This window comes from Zingiber officinale, chromosome 6A, assembly GCF_018446385.1.
Source record: "Zingiber officinale cultivar Zhangliang chromosome 6A, Zo_v1.1, whole genome shotgun sequence".
NCBI classification, from domain to species: domain Eukaryota; kingdom Viridiplantae; phylum Streptophyta; class Magnoliopsida; order Zingiberales; family Zingiberaceae; genus Zingiber; species Zingiber officinale.
In genome coordinates this window covers 78,219,291-78,235,666 of record NC_055997.1, presented here as the reverse complement: position 1 = coordinate 78,235,666, position 16,376 = coordinate 78,219,291, and positions in this window count along the sequence as shown.

The following is a 16,376-nucleotide window of genomic DNA, read 5'->3' as shown; positions in this document are numbered from 1 at the left end:
ATAATACGAATGACTCACAAGCATAATAATGGTACGAAGAATGGAATACAACGGCACGATGGCCGGATCCACATCGTCTCACAAGCCGAACATAATCTTAGCGCGAAGGCCTGAATAAGCAAACCTGAGCCCGTCAGATGACGGCTGCTTGGAGGGTGATGACGGCTGCCCGGAGGTGTTGTTGGCCGCGACAGGGGCTGCCGGAGGTGACGGCGCTAGACGCCGGAGGCGCTGGCCGCCGGAGGCGCTGTGGCGCTGCTGGAAGAAACGGCACCTGCCGCCGGAGACGTCGCCGGGATAGGAGGTGGCGCTGGACGGCGGGAGAAGCTGCGGTGGTTGCTACACACGACGGCGGTGGTCGCCGGACTCGGCAGCGGCAAAGGCCGCTGGACGCTGCGGCTATGACCGCGATTGGAGGTAGCGGTGGCTGCCGTTGGCAGAACCCACAGCCGTTGGGGGCAGCGGTGGCGGCAGGAGGTACAGGTAACCGCTGGAAACGGCGGTAGCACCGAAGGTGTGCTCTCCCTGGCGACGACTACAGCTCCCCACGGAGCAGAGCGTGGAGTGAGCTAGAGAGAGAGAGAGAGAGAGAGAGAGAGAGAGAGGTGGCTAGCTGGTGAGGAAGGAGAAGTCGGCGGCGGCGGCGTGGAGGAGGGGTGCTGGTCGTGGCTTTCACGCGATCATGGCGGCGGAAAAACCCCTCTCCTATTCCTCCTCGGCGATGGCAGACACGCACCAAAGGAGCTCCCTCCTGTGCATAGCGGCCCCCCTTGCCCTTCTTCGTGAACCATGCTCTCCTTATACTTAAAACCCTTAGCAAGTGAGATGACAATAATGCCCTTTGTCTTCCCTATTATCACACTTCGAGCCCTCCTCATATATCTGTATCAGTACCAATCCAAGAAAAATTCAAAGAGGGTGACTCATTGGATCAAGACCAAGAGGAGGAGAATTCCGAAGGTGAGAGATGCTCATCTTCCGAAGAAGAAGTCCAAGAAGCTTTATCTTCAAAGGAATGCAATGAAGAGGGCAAGGAGAGGGCATACTCCTTGTTCTATATACAAGACGAAGATGAAGAAGCCTCCACCTCTAGGATTGAGGGGGAGTGTAGATCATTGACATTGGACCAAGAAGAAGCCTCCACATCCGGGTCAAGAGAAGAAGAGGATGAAGAAGCTTCCACCTCCACAAGTAAATCTAAATCAAATGGAGGATCAAGTGTCATCCCTACACATGAAGGTAAATGTTCCAATTAACAATAAAAGTCATATTATATATTTTGAGTGTAGGGAACATGGGCACTACAAGAGCAAGTGCCCCAAATTGGCCAAGAAGAAGGACCAAGTGGCACTAAAGGGCAAGGTGAAGCCTAAAGAGACCGCTCCCAGAACAAAGAAGAGCAAGGAGCACATTGTGTGCTTCTCTTGCAATCAAAAATGACATTACCGGAGCCAATGTCCTAAGGAGAAGAAAGCGGTCAAGGCTCAAGGAGGAGGCATGAGTCAAGGGGGAGCCTCCAAGGTAAAACGAAAGGTATCATTTGTTGAGCCTACTCCTTTAAATAATGATAAAAAGCATGTAAATTCTAATTTTTATCATTTTAATACTATTTACCACAAAAATAGGGAGCATAATAGTATTAAAGAAAAATATATGGCTCTCCATGCCAAAACCACTCAATCTAGGGCTAAGAAGGTAGATAACCAACTAGGAAGTAATCCTAAGGATTTTAGGTATTTACCTAAGAGAAAGAAAAATCAAGGTTTTAGTGGAAAATCCAAGGTTGAGGGATTATGGAGAGAAAATCAAATCTTAAGGTCAAGACTTGATAAATTGGAGAGAACTCTTAGAAAAATCACAAATAATACACAAGGATTCAAGAGTCAAAACCTAGGTCTAGGACAACAAGGGTCATCCAATGGTCTTAGAGGTTTGGGATACAAACCTAAGGCTAAGAAGGATGTACCTTCGTATCATATGGTTCCATATAATTATGGAACCAACCCTAGGTCAAAGGGTCAAGTCAAAAATACTAGGAAGGTTATTCCTAAGAGTATTTTTGCAAACAAAAGTGACTAAGACTTCTAAGAAGTCCAAGAAAGTCACAAAGAAGGTCACAAGGGAAGAAATCCCTAGGGTTGACCTAGAAAGTGTGACCAAGGCTTCTAAGAAGCCTAACAGGGTCACTAGGAAGGTATCTAGGGAAGTTATCCCTAGTGAATACCTAGAGCATCCAATGAGCACCAATAGGTTTTGGGTTCCTAGGAGCATTTTCTCTACCCCTTAGATGGGTTAGAGAGTGTCAACTCTAATTGAAAGGGTAGTTAACCCAATTATGATGAAGTTGACACTCTAAGAGCATTTTCAAGGTTATTATTAACTTTTGAAAATGAGAATGATAAGGAGTTACTCTTGGAAAGAGTAAGAGATGCCATAATTTGAGTATTTGGATATAATTATAATTGGCACAAGAAATCATGTCTAAAGAAATGTCAAGTTGGGATTTTGGCATTTCATTGGGAAGTTAAAGGCAAATCTAAGCCTTATTTTAATTTGTCACTCTTGAAAAGAGTAATATGTGTCAAAATTTGAGGAATATGCTTAATTTAAATTGGCACAAATTGGGAAAAGCAAAAGAAATATCAAAATTAGATTTTTGGCATTTTCTTGGTAAATAGTGGGTAATCTAGGTTTTAAAATCTAAGTTAGCTAACGTTTAAGGATACTTAGATAGTTATTCTATGTATTTTATTTATGCTAATTTGTCATTCTTTGTTTGCCCATCATATGCCATGACATCATGCTTATGCATTCATGCTTTATTATGAAAAATATAAAAATACCATGTCATGTCATACATACATCATGTAGTCATAAGAGATTTTCTTTTGAAAATTATTTATCTTTGATGTATGTCATAACATATCATGCATAATTTTGAACTCCTTGCAATTTAAGGATAAATGGCATTCATTAACAAGTAACATCCTTGGTGGATGTTTATATTTCAAAATGCCTAGATAGACATGCATGATCCCTAGGTTAGGGCAAAACCAAAGTTTACATCTCACTAAGAACTATAAGGTCACTTGTATGTGTTTTCATACACATTAGATGCAAGTGAGATGTTAGGATGATGAACAAAACTCAAGATGTTGATTTAGTGCATTCTTTTAAGTTTTAAGTTCATCGAACACATAGTTATGTGTTTTCCAATCATTGGGAAAGCTAATGTACAAGTCATGTGCATTGAGCCCAAAGAACATGGTTGGAAATTGGTTTTGAAAATGATTTTCAATATGTTTTGAAAAACCTTGTTGAAGACTATCTTTTGATAGTACTCATCATTGAAAAGTTAGACACAAACTAGAAGAAAACACTAAAGTTTTTACAAGTTTTCTAGTTTGTGTCAATCTTCGAAAATATGAAGTATTTTCTTAGAAAACTATTTTTCCTTGATGATATATGCCCTAAGAAATGTCTATATGAATTTTCATAATTTTTCGAATTTTATAGAATTTTCTAGTGGTTTCTGAACTTCACTGAAATTGAATTTCAGTTTTTCAGTGCTTCAATCGATCACCCGATCGATTGAAGTGCCTCAATCGATCGGGCGATCGATTGAGAGGAGTTTTCTCGCAAGCAGAAGCTCACTGGATCGATCAACCAATTGATCCACGCAGTCTGAATCGATCAGTGGATCGATTCAGCAGGGTTCAATCGATTGGAACCCAACTCCAATCGATTGGGGATGCTGATTTTGGCTGGGAAAGCCTGATTTCAGCATTTTGAACCACCTTTAGTCTAGGTAACCACTCCTAACCCCTCAAAACGCACTTGTATACATTTAGGGGGGAGTTTTCATTATGAAAACAAGGATGGATTGGTTAAGGAAGACTAAGTAGAGGTTGAGGTTTGGCTTCAATATTGAATTTTTGAACCTCTAAACTTCTAAATTTTGGGTTTCCTAAAGGTTTAGGGATTCCAAGTCATTTTGGGTGCAATGACAGAAGTTATGTGCATGTCTTTAGGGAGAGTTATTTTTTAAGGACATGAAAATATATCTTTCATACACCTTGGAAGGTGGTTAACTTTCTTTAGCGAAAATGCTCAAGGTTGGGCATTTGAATATAATGGAGAGTGGATATCTTCATTATTCAAGTGGCGTATGCTCACGGATGAGCATTTGATGGCAATGAAAGGTATGGGACCTTCATTTGAATCGTGTGTGAATATACCAAGTGGTATATGCTCAAGGATGAGCGTTAAGAATAATGAAGGGTATGAGACCTTCGTTATTATGTTGTGAACAATGGGTGAAGTTGTAAACAACGTTGGGTAACTCTTCAGGGGGAGAGTTTTTTATGTGTGTTAATAGGGAAAGAATGTAGGGTTTAAGTTAGGCATTCATTATCTAAGAGGGAGTTTGCCCTCTAGAAAAGGAGAAGAATAAAGGAAACCATCATTCTTACATTGGCATGAAGGGGAGTTGAGGCTATGAGATTAGTCTAACTTAAAGGAGGTATTGTCAAACATCAAAAAGGGGGAGATTGTTGGTGCAATATTCCCTAGGTCAAGGTTGACCTGGTTGACTGAGCTTGAATTGGTTCAAGCTCGAGTCTTGATGTTTGGGTTTCGATGTTTGACAATACATGGAGATTGGAGGTGCAATTGTTCATGTGGTAGATTGTGAAGAAGAGTCGAGTAGGTCAAGGTTGACTGGATACTTGACTGGGAAATCCTGGTGAGTGAAGCCAGGTGAAAGACCTAGTGAGTGAAGCTAGGTAGAAGGAAAGTCCTGGTGAGTGAAGTCAGGCAGTTAGTGAAAGTCCTAGTGAGTGAAGCTAGGCAGAAGGGAAATCCTGGTGAGTGAAGTCAGGTGAAAGACCTAGTGAGTGAAGCTAGGCAGTATGGAAAGTCCTGGTAAGTGAAGTCGGACAAATGAGAAGTCCTAGTGAGTGAAGCTAGGTGAAAGTCATGGTGAGTGAAGCCAGGCACAGGAAATCCAGATGGATCAAGATTAATCAGACATCTGGTGTTAAGATAAGTCCAAGTGGGTCAAGGATGACCGGACACTTGGCACATGGAGAAAAGTCCAAGTGGGTCAAAGAGATTGATCGGACACTTGGTGAGGGGTTTCTAGCAGGTCAAGGGTGACCAGATGCTAGGCATGATGTACCAACAGGTCATGGTCGACTGGATGTTGGTTTAAAGGACTTTGGACTTGGTTTTGGGCAAAAACCTTAAGCTGGATCGATCAACTGATCGATTGGGTGAGTCCCCGCAACAAACCTCCTCCCAATCAATCAACCAATCGATTGGGGAGAAGTGTCGCGCGCACAGAATGGCTCTGGATCGATCGGCCGATCGATTCAGAGCCTCCAATTGATCAGCCGATCGATTGGGAGTCGCGATTCTATGCGATAAACCCTGGATCGATCGGCCGATCGATACAGGCATTTCTCGAGAGCATAGAGGCGCTCTGGATTGATCGGTCGATTGATCCAAAGCCTCCCCAATCGATTGGGAGCAATCCGATCGATTGGGATTTGACCGTTGGCGCAGGATATAGTTGTTGGCAAGCGTTTCTCTAGAGAGAACTTCTGCTACAGCTTCGATTCTTTCTCCACAGTGACATAGCAACTTCTCCACAGCTCTCACGCCAGATCTTGAAGGTTCTTGGAGGCTTGTGTTGGTGCACATCCAAGTCAAGAGGCGAGGAAGAAACTAGGGTTAGGATTTCTTGTGCAAACTTTTAAGATATCATTATATTTTTGTTTCCCTTCCCTTTCTTCTTGTACTAAGAGCTTGTAGGGCTTCTCCGCCTTTAATAGTTACCGAAAAGGAGTGTGTTTTTTCATAGTGGAGGGTGCGTGAGTGTGTGGATCCTTGGATTAGTCACCTCTTGTAGAGGTGGATACCAAGTAAATCCTCTTGTTAGCGTTGTGTGTTTGTTTTCTTTGTATTTACGTTGCATATCTTTGAAGAAACAAGCAACGAAGAGCAAGAGGAGCGCGCCGAGCTATTCACCCCTCCCCTCTAACTATATATTTGGTCCCAACAGGGTATTTATGGTCGCCGCTTCGACCTTGGGGTTTAACGTCACCGCTCGACGGTCTTCCGAGCGGGGTATTTATAGTCGTCGCATCGACTCTAGGGTTTAACGTCGTCGCTCGACGGTCTTTCGAGGTGGGTATTTATAGTCATCGTGTTGACTCTAGGATTTAACGTCACCGCTCGACGGTCTTTCTTGACGAGCTGTCCGCTCGTCGCTAACTTTGTAAACCTTTGCTTTTTTTACTCCTGCAGTCGAACAATGCGAAAAAAATGACAATTATATGGTATTAGCTACATCAACGCACCTTTCATCCAGCTCCATACGGCTGGAGATGATTTGTGTTCCAAGGACATTCTAGCCTCCGTCCGTCTTCATCCTCTAGGTAGTAGGCGTCTGACCGGAGTTTTTCCATGACTTTGAAAGGTCCAGCCCAAGGAGCCTCTAGCTTAGCGACGTCATCGACCGGCTTCACCTTCTTCCAGACAAAATCACCAACCTGGAAAGCTCTGGGTATAACTCGTCGATTGTAATTTTGACGCATCCTCTGTCTGTATACTGTTAACCGGGCGGCGGCCTTGGCGCGTGCTTTATCCACCAGGTCCAGCTCCAGGAATCGCCGCTCGATGTTGTCCTCGTCGTAGTGATGTATCCGGTCGGACTCTACACCAACTTCCACCGAAACGACTACCTCTCCTCCATATACTAAGTGAAAGGGGGTTGCTCCCGTCCCCTCCCTAGGTGAAGTGCGGATCGCCCATAATACGCTCGAGAGCTCGTCCACCTAGGTTCCTCCTATGTGGTCGAGTCGGGCCCGCAGTATGCGAAGAATCTCACGGTTGGTGACCTCAGCTTGACCATTGCTCTGAGGGCACGCCACGGACGTGAAGGCTTGCTTGATACCATTGTTGGTTGCTACTCGGAAAACCTAGAGGTTCCACTGTACAAAAATTTTGTACAAAGGTCTGAACCTTTTCCTAGCTACCATGTGTTCTTTTAAATTAAATTTTGGATCGCCTGCGGAAATTCACACGTTTGATCCAAAACTTAATCTATTCGTTCTTTTAGGTTTTGACTTGGGTCTCCTACGGAACTTAACACGTTCGACCCAAATCACCTTAAGTTATTAATTCCATTAAATATTAATTTCCATAATTGGTTCCCAGTACTGACATGGCGAGGCACATGGCCTTCTTGGATATGGGAGCAACCACCACCGACTAGACAAAACCTTTTATGGAAAGCTAATATTTAATTTCCTAAAATAACTTTAGGTTAACCGAAAAGAACAATCAAATCACAATAAAAAAAAAAACAAAAGAACACAACATCGAAAAACATATTCGAAATACTAGAATCGCATGCCTCTTGTATTTGGTATTATTTCCAAAAATAACTAGTATGATGCGGAAAGAAAAATTACTAGTTATACCTTTTAGAAAGACCTCTTGATCTTCTACCGTATTCCTCTTCTAACCTCGGACGTTGTGTGGGCAACGATCTTCCGAGATGAGAAACCACCAAAGCACCTTCTTTTCCTTTCTTCAAATTTCGGCCAAGCACAAAGCTTCCAAAAGATGAAGATCTTTTCCACCAACCAAGCTCCAAGGGATGTAAGCTTTCTCTCCTTCTTCCTCAAGCTAGATCCGGCCACCAATTAAAACTCCATGAGCATGAAGAGGTTCGGCCACAAAGAGAAGAAGAAGAGAAGAAGAAAGGGCCGGCCACACCACCAAGGAAAAGAGGGAGAAAAATAGAATAGAGTCCTTCCCCTTGAAGCCTCCTCTACCCCCTCTTTTATAATCCTTGGTTTTGGTAAATAAGGAAAATTTAATAAAAACTTCCTTAATTCTTTTGCCATTGAAAAGGAAAATTTATTTAATTAAAAATAATTTTTCTTTTCAATTTTACAATGGCCGACCACACCAAGAAATCTCCAAGCAAATAAAATTTTAAACACCAATTAAAACTTCCTTATTTGCTTCCGGAAATTTATAAAAATTTCTCAATAATTTTTATCCCTTTATGATTGGTTTATAAAAAGGAAATTTAATAAATTAAAATCTTTCTTTTAAACATGTGGATAAAAAAAAAAGTTATCTCTATAAATTAAAATCTCTTTTAATCTACAAATAAGGAAAGATATCAAATCTTTTCTTAATCTTTTGTAGAAACTTATAAAAGAGAATATTTAATTTTAAACTCTCTTTTAAATCATGAACATGATTAAAAAGGAAAGTTTTTTTTAAATTTAAAATCCTCCTTTAATCAACAAATATGGAAAGATTTCAAATTTTAAACTCTCTTTTAAACATGTAGATGATTTACAAATAAGGAAAGTTTTTACCAAAAATTAAAATCATCCTTTTAAACTACAAATAAGGAAAGAGATTAATCTCTTCTCTTAATCTTTTGTAGAAAGCTATAAAAGGAAATTTTTAATTTTTAAACTCTCTTTTAAAATCATGATATCCACATAAGAAATAATTTTAATAAAAATCCTTTTTAATATTCTAGTGGCCGGCCACCTAAGCTTGGGACCCAAGCTTTGGCCGGCCACCTACATGACTCATCCACTTGATCTTGGCCGGCCCTAGCTTGGGTTCCAAGCTAGCTTGGCCGGCCCCATTGGATGGGTAAAAAGGTGGGTATGCGGTGGGTATAAATCTCTATATACTAGAGGTTACGATAGGGACCGAGAGGAGGAATTGGTATTGGTCTCCCGATGAAATTAAGCATCTCGTGTTCGCCCCGAACACACAACTTAATTTCATCAATAATAATTCATTCCACTAAAGAACTATTATTGAACTACCGCACCAATCCCAAATTACATTTTGGGCTCCTTCTTATTATGAGTGTGTTAGTCTCCCTGTGTTTAAGATAACAAATGTCCACTAATTAAGTAAGTTACTGACAACTCACTTAATTAATATCTAGCTCCAAGAGTAGTATCACTCAACTTCATCGTCATGTCGGACTAAGTCCACCTGCAGGGTTTAACATGACAATCCTTATGAGCTCCTCTTGGGGACATTCTCAACCTAGATTACTAGGACACAGTTTCCTTCTATAATCAACAACACACACTATAAGTGATATCGGTTCCCAACTTATCGGGCTTATTGATTCATCGAACTAAATCTCACACATTGATAAATTAAAGAAATAAATATCAAATATATGTGTTTGTTATTATATTAGGATTAAAAGCACACACTTCCATAATAACTGAGGTTTTTGTCCCTTTATAAAGTCAGTATAAAAGAAACGACCTCTAATGGTCCTACTCAATACACTCTTAGTGTACTAGTGTAATTATATAGTTAAGATAAACTAACACCTAATTACACTACGACCTTCCAATGGTTTATTCCTTTCCATCATGGTCGTGAGCTACTGTTTATAATTTATAAGGTACTGATAATATAATCTTCTGTGTGTGACACCATACACCATGTTATCTACAATATAAATTAATTGAACAACTACATTTATCACAAATGTAGACATTTGACCAATGTGATTCTTATTTCTAGATAAATATTTATACCAAAAGCTAGGCTTTTAGTATACACTCTAACAACCATATCCCCCACACCACTCCCTTAGCTGATGCCCGACGAACTGCCTCCCGTTATTCAAGACGAGCCGACGCGGGATGCCGAACTGATAGATAATGTGTTGCCAAATGAGTTTTTTGACCATCTGCTCGGTGATTCTTGCCAACGGCTCAGCCTCGACCCATTTGGAGAAGTAGTCGACTGCCACGAGCAAGAACCTCCGCTGCCTGGTGGCCATGGGAAACGGTGCCATGATATCCATGCCCCATTGGTCGAATGGACAAGAGACTGTGGAGGCTTTCATTTCTTCCGTCGGTCGGTGCGAAAGGTTATGGTATCTTTGGCAGGATAGACATGTTGCTACCATTCGTGCGGCGTCTTCCTGGAGGGTCGGCCAGAAGTAGCTTGCCAGCGACCTACCGCCCTGGTGCCCTCTGCAAGATCCTTAATGTACCTCCTTCAGAATGTAGTCAACATCTTCCGGGCCAACACACTTGAATAGATGTTGGGAGAAGGCCTTCTTGTACAATTGATCCTCTATCAGCGTAAATCCCCCCGCCCTTCTTCTCAGAGTGTGAGCTTCTTCCCGATCAGTCGGTGCGGATCCCGTTCGCAAAAATTCGATTAACGTCGTCCTCTAATCATTTGGGAATGTGAGCCCTTCCATTTGATCGACGTGTGCCATTAAGGACACCTGCTCGATCGGCTCCTGGATGACAATAGACATTATTGAGCTTGCTAACTTGGCTAGTTCGTCCGCTGCCAGATTCTCCAAGCGGGGCATTTTGTGTATAATGACTTCATGGAAACTGACCTTCAGTTTTTCGAAGGCATCAACGTAGAGTCTGAGCCGAACATTATTGATCTCGAATGTTCTGCTTAGTTGCTGAGCTGCCAGCTGAGAATCTGAGTGAATGAGGACTCTGACAGCTCCCACGTGCCGAGCTGCTTGTAGGCCGGCTATTAACGCCTCGTATTCCGCTTCATTGTTGGTCGTCCGATAATCCAGCCGAATGGATAGATGCATCCACTCCTCCTGGCGAGAGATTCGCAGTATACCTATTCTGCTTCCTTGCCGAGTAGACGACCCATCCACGAATATCTTCCAAGTGGCCTCGGGCTCGGGATTTTATACTTCGATGACGAAGTCTGCCAAGGATTACGCTTTGATGGCCTTCCAGGGCTGATACTGAATGTCAAATTCGCTGAGTTCCATGGTCCATTTTATCAGTCTCCCGGACGCCTCTGGATTGAGAAGCACTCTCCCCAATGAGATGTTAGTCATGACAATGATCGTATGTGCCAGGAAATACGGGCGGAGTCTCCGAGCGGCGAGGACCAACGCAAAGGCAAGCTTCTCGAGACCAGTATAGCGAGACTCGACATCTTTTAAAATATGGCTCAAGAAATACACTGGCTGCTCTTCGTCGTTTGGTCTTACAAGGGTCGAGCCGACCGCGTGCTTGATCGACGATAGATAGATCCTGAGAGACTCTCCGACGACTGGCTTGGCTAGCACCGGTAGTGAATTGAGATAGGCTTTGAGCTCTTCGAACGCTCGATCGCACTCCTCGTCTCACTAGAACTTGGTGGCTTAGCGCAAGATCTTGAAGAAAGGTAGACTCCGGTCAGCCATCTTGGAGATGAATCGGGATAAGGCCGTTATCCGACCGGTGAGGCACTGAACTTCCTTCAAATTTGTTGGAGGTGGCATATCTTGTAGTGATTTTACTTTGCTAGGGTTCGCCTTGATACCCCACTCGATAACTATATAGCCCAAAAAATTTTCGCTCTTCGCGCCGAACAGACACTTGCCCAGGTTCAGCTTGATCACGTACACTCGGAGTGTTCGGCGGGTTTCTTTGATGTCTGCGCAGAGGTTAGTAGCTCGGAGGGATTTAATGAGTATGTCATCAACGTATACCTCCATATTCCGTCCAATCTGCTTCCGAAAGACTTTGTTCATGAGCCGTTGATACGTGGCCCCGACGTTCATCAAGCCGAACGGCATTACGTTGTAGCAATAGGTGTCGTCCGCCATGATGAAGCTCACCTTCTCCTGATCTTCCCGGGCGAGCGATACTTGATGGTATCCTTGGTATGCATATCAGCTCGCACCCAGCAGTCGAGTCAACCATCTGATCAATTCTGGGTAGGGGATAGAAGTCCTTCGGGCACGCTTTGTTCACGTCCCGAAAGTCAATGCAGACCCTCCACTTGTTGTTCATCTTGGAGATGAGTACTACATTCGCTAGACAGCTCGGGAACTGGACTTCTCGTATGTGGTCGGCCTCCAACAGCTTCTCGACCTCTGCCTAGATAATCTGATTCTACTCAGCGCTAAAATATCTCTTTTTTTGCTTTACTGGTCGGGCATCTGATCAGACATGAAGCTCATGCTGCGCGACGCTGGGGGAGATGTCGGGCAACTCGTGTGTTGGCCACGCGAAGACATCATGGTTCTGCTGGAGGCAGCTGATCAGCTCAGCTTTCTAATCGGCTCCCAGATCAGATGCTATGAAAGTCGTCGCCTCTGGTCGGCCAGGACGTATCTGTACTTCTTCCTTTTCTTCATAAACTAAGGTAGGAGGTTTTTCGGTTATGGCGTTTACCTCGAGCTGGGGGACTTTTCGAGCGGACTTGGCTTCTGCCTTTACCATCTCGACGTAACAGCGACGAGCAGCTAACTGGTCTCCTTTGACCTTTCCAACCCGATCCTCCATGGGGAATTTGATTTTTTTTTTTACAATAGGTTGAGACAATCGCTCGGAACTCGTTGAGGGTTAGTCGACCCATGATGACGTTATAGGCCGAAGAAGCATCCACGACGATGAAGGTGGTAGTCCTGGTCCTCCGGAGCGGCTCTTCTCCGAGTGATATGGCTAACCTTGTCTGACCGAGCGATTAGACCTCGTTGCCGGTGAACTCATATAAAGGGGTCGTCATTGGCAGCAGCTCGGCTCAGTCAATCTGGAGCTGGTCGAAAGCCTTCTTGAAGATGATGTTGACTGAGCTCCCTGTGTTAATAAAGATGTGATGAATAGTGTAGTTGGCAATTACCGCACGGATGATGAGGGCGTCGTCGTGCAGTACTTCAATCCCCTCGAGCTCCCTGGGGCCGAAGTTGATTTCAGGCCCACTCGCCTTCTCCTGGCTACATCCTACAGCATGGATCTCCAATCGCCTAGCATATGACTTTCGGGCCCGGTTGGAGTCTCCACTAGTTGGTCCACCAGCTATAATGTTGATTTCGCTCCAAGCGGCATTACTTCGATTTTCCTCCTCCCGAGCGGAGTGCCCAACCTACCCACGCGAGGCTAGGGCACGGTCGTCATTCCTTGTTTGATGATGATGATGCCGCCGAAAAGGTGGCAGTCTGATCTCCTCTTACCGTCCGGTATCAGGCCGCATATATCGCAGTTCGGGGGAAGGCGACCGATGGCGATAATTCCTAGGAGTCGGCTGAGTGACTACCGGGACTCCACGGCAGTCTCGGGTGTTGTGGGTCGTGGATTAATGGAAGGAACAGAACATAGGAGTCCATACCTTCCCCTTGGGCCTCGGTCGTTCGGCTACCACGTGTTGGACAGCATGCGTCCTTATTTCTTGATGTGGTCGTGTCACCTCGGCTCAAGGTCCTCGCGGAGGCTGGTGGCTGGTCGGTGGCATGCGTTCGGCGTGCATCGATGGTTATGATGGCGCTTCTTTCCTTTGGGCTGCTTGAGCTTCCTTCACGTTGATATATTCACTGGTTTCCTCAGCATGTGATCGTAATCACAGGGCAGCTTCCTGATGAGCGAGCAAAAGAAGTCCCCGTCGATGAGCCCTTGGGTGAAGGCATGTATCATGGTCTCAGAGGAGACCGTGGGGATGTCCATGGCCACCTGGTTGAAGCCTTGAATGTAGGTCCGAAGAGTCTCTCTCGACCCTTGCTTCATAGAGAACAGGCTGACGTTGATCTTTTGATAGCGCCTGCTGCTCGCGAAGTAGTGGAGGAAGGTCGTCCGGAAGTCCTTGAAGCTTTGAATCGATCCGTCCGGCAACCTTCTAAACCAACATTGTGCTGAGCCGGACAAAGTAGTGAGGAAGACTCGGCACTTAACTCCATCCATGTACTGATGAAGGGTTGCTGCATTGTCAAACTTGCCGAGATGGTCGTCCGGATCGGTAGACCCGTTGTACTCGCCGATCGCCAAGGATGCATAGTGTCTTGGCAGAGGATCTTGTAGAATTGCCTCGAAGAACTGGCGATTGATTCATTCGGGTGATGAGTTAGCTCGGGGGTGCCTTGCCCTTTCTTGCATCCCGAGAGGGGGCTTCGTTTGAGGAAGATCGGTCTCGATTTGCTTGCGCAATCTCAGAAGGTGTCTAAAACAATGCCCGATGGAATGGGATTGGGGTGGGCGGAGCCTCTGCTTGGGTGCCGGTCGGACCTTTGTTCTGACCCCATATGGAGAGTTGTTCCGGCCGGTCCTCATGCGATGCTCGGCCTCCAGATGCTGAAGTTGCTTGTTGCGCCAGACGCTCGGCTAGCGCCTTCTGTTGCTGTTCTAGCATCTTGGTCGTTCGCGCCCATACGAGCACGTCAAGCTCCTCCCGGGAGAGCGTCATAGTGTGTTGGCGTTCATCTTCTTCCATCTCCTTGACTCGGCTTCAGGTGTGTTCCCATAGACGGCGCCAATTTGATCATGTCCGAGTGCTGAGTCGACGGAGGCTGGGGATGTGGCGCTCTCGCTGACTGGTTGAAGACTCCGAAGACATGGATCCTCTGTTGCCAGGAACATGCAGACACAGCGCCAAACTGGGGAAGAGTTCCCCAGCGATGGCTCTCCAACGCTCAAGTCAAATCTCCAGCAGAAAGAAATAGGCAAAGATGAACCGAGAACTGTAGCTACAGTATAATAGTGTGCATACCTCCGTCGAAGTCTGGGGTCTTTATATAGGGCTCCCCAGAGATGCGTGCACAGTTATCAAAGCATATCTGGAATAGACATGTCAGAAAAGCACGCCTGTCTCCATACCTCAACAGCACGAGCATATCTCTGACGTGACAGTGGAATCTTCTGTAGGACCGTTGGGCCGGCTAGAAGGGGGGTTGAATAACCCTGAATAAAACACAACCCTTTCTTAAATGATTAAGCTAACACTTGAAAAATAGATTAAGCAGAAAATAAAGCATAAAAACGAGACACCGGATTTGACTTGGTTACAACCGGGGAGGTTGTTAATCCAAAGAAAATGGTCGTGTTGGAACCCCAAGGTGTTTTGATGTGATCAAACAAGCTAAGTTAGGTCCTGCGTTTGTTTAACCCTTGTGTCTAAGTGTGCAGGAGCTTAGGAACACAAGAAGTCAAGCGGAAGACGCGACTAACGAGAAGGACAGCACGGGGAGAGAGCCGACGGACTCAGTGCGTCCAAGGGATGAGGTGACCGCGGAAGAGTACACCGGTGGACGAGAAGAACGTGTGCGGCGTTCGAGGGACGAGAAACCGAGAAGGAAGGCTGCTCGAGGAAAAGGCCGGAACTTGGGTTCGGGTGAGCCCTATTCCGAATGGACGAGATCACCCAAGCTAGCGGAGCCGGAGCGAACAAGACCCAGACCGAGATGAGCTAAACCAGAGACGAAAAAGTCAATGCTGTTAACTTTGGGCTCCGAGGCGCCCGGAGCCCTCCGGGGTGCCCGGAACTGGATTTTGACCAGGATCGCGTCAAATGCGATCTGATCGTTGGGGGATAAAATTTTATCCCCCCAGGGCGCCTGGAACCCATTCGGGGCGCCCCAACCAATGCTATAAATATAGCACTGATCTGCACAGTCAGAACATCTCACTTGTAATCAGTTTTCTCTGTGCTTTCAATTTTGTTTCTTTTATTTGTGCTGTCAACGCTGTAAAGAGGCTACTCCGCCCGAAGGAGATAAACAGATAGTGCGCTTACTTTCCTTGGATTAGCAATCCCCTAATTGCAAACCAAGTAAATCTCTTGTGTCTGCTCTTTTCCTTTAGTATCTTAGTTTTATTATTACAAGTGTCTTTTAAATTAGTTGAATATCCGAGAAGGGTTTTTGGTTTAATTCTTGTAGGACAATTCACCCCTCCCCTCTTGCCGGCCTCCAAAGGGACCTACAGGTCGCACTAAGAACTCCTTCAGGCGGAGAAGCCTCGTTTACAGTAGTGTAGGCACAGAAAGAAAGAAGCTAATCTAAGCAGTGGAAGCACACAAGTGTTGTTACAATTTCTGAATTGATGAAAAGCTTCTGGACCAAGGCTATATTTATAGCCTTGGTCGGTGTGCCCCGAAGGGGTTTCGGGCGCCCTGGGGGGATAAATTTTATCCCCCAACGATCAGATCGAGTCAAATCTCGATCCTGGTCAAAAGTCTGGTCCGGGCGCCCGGAAGGGTTCCGGGCGCCCCGGAGCCCAAAGTCAATAGATGTTGACTTTTTCGTTCGGGACCTCTTCTCTGGTTCAGTCCCGCCTCGGTCCAGTTCTTCTCCTCCGGATCCACTCGCTTGGGTGATCTCTGCTATCCAGAAAAGGGTTCACCCAAACCCAACTTCCGGTCTTCTCGAGCGGGCTTCCCTCCGGCTTCTTGTCCCTCGGAATCGCCGCGTGTTTCCTTCTCGTCCGCCGGGGTATTCATCCGCAGTCTTCGTCCCTCGAACGCACCACGTATCGTCCTTCTCGCTAGCTGTGTCTCTTGCTCCCTGAGCAATCTTCCGCTCCGGCTTTCGTCCCTCGGAACCACCGCACGCTTCC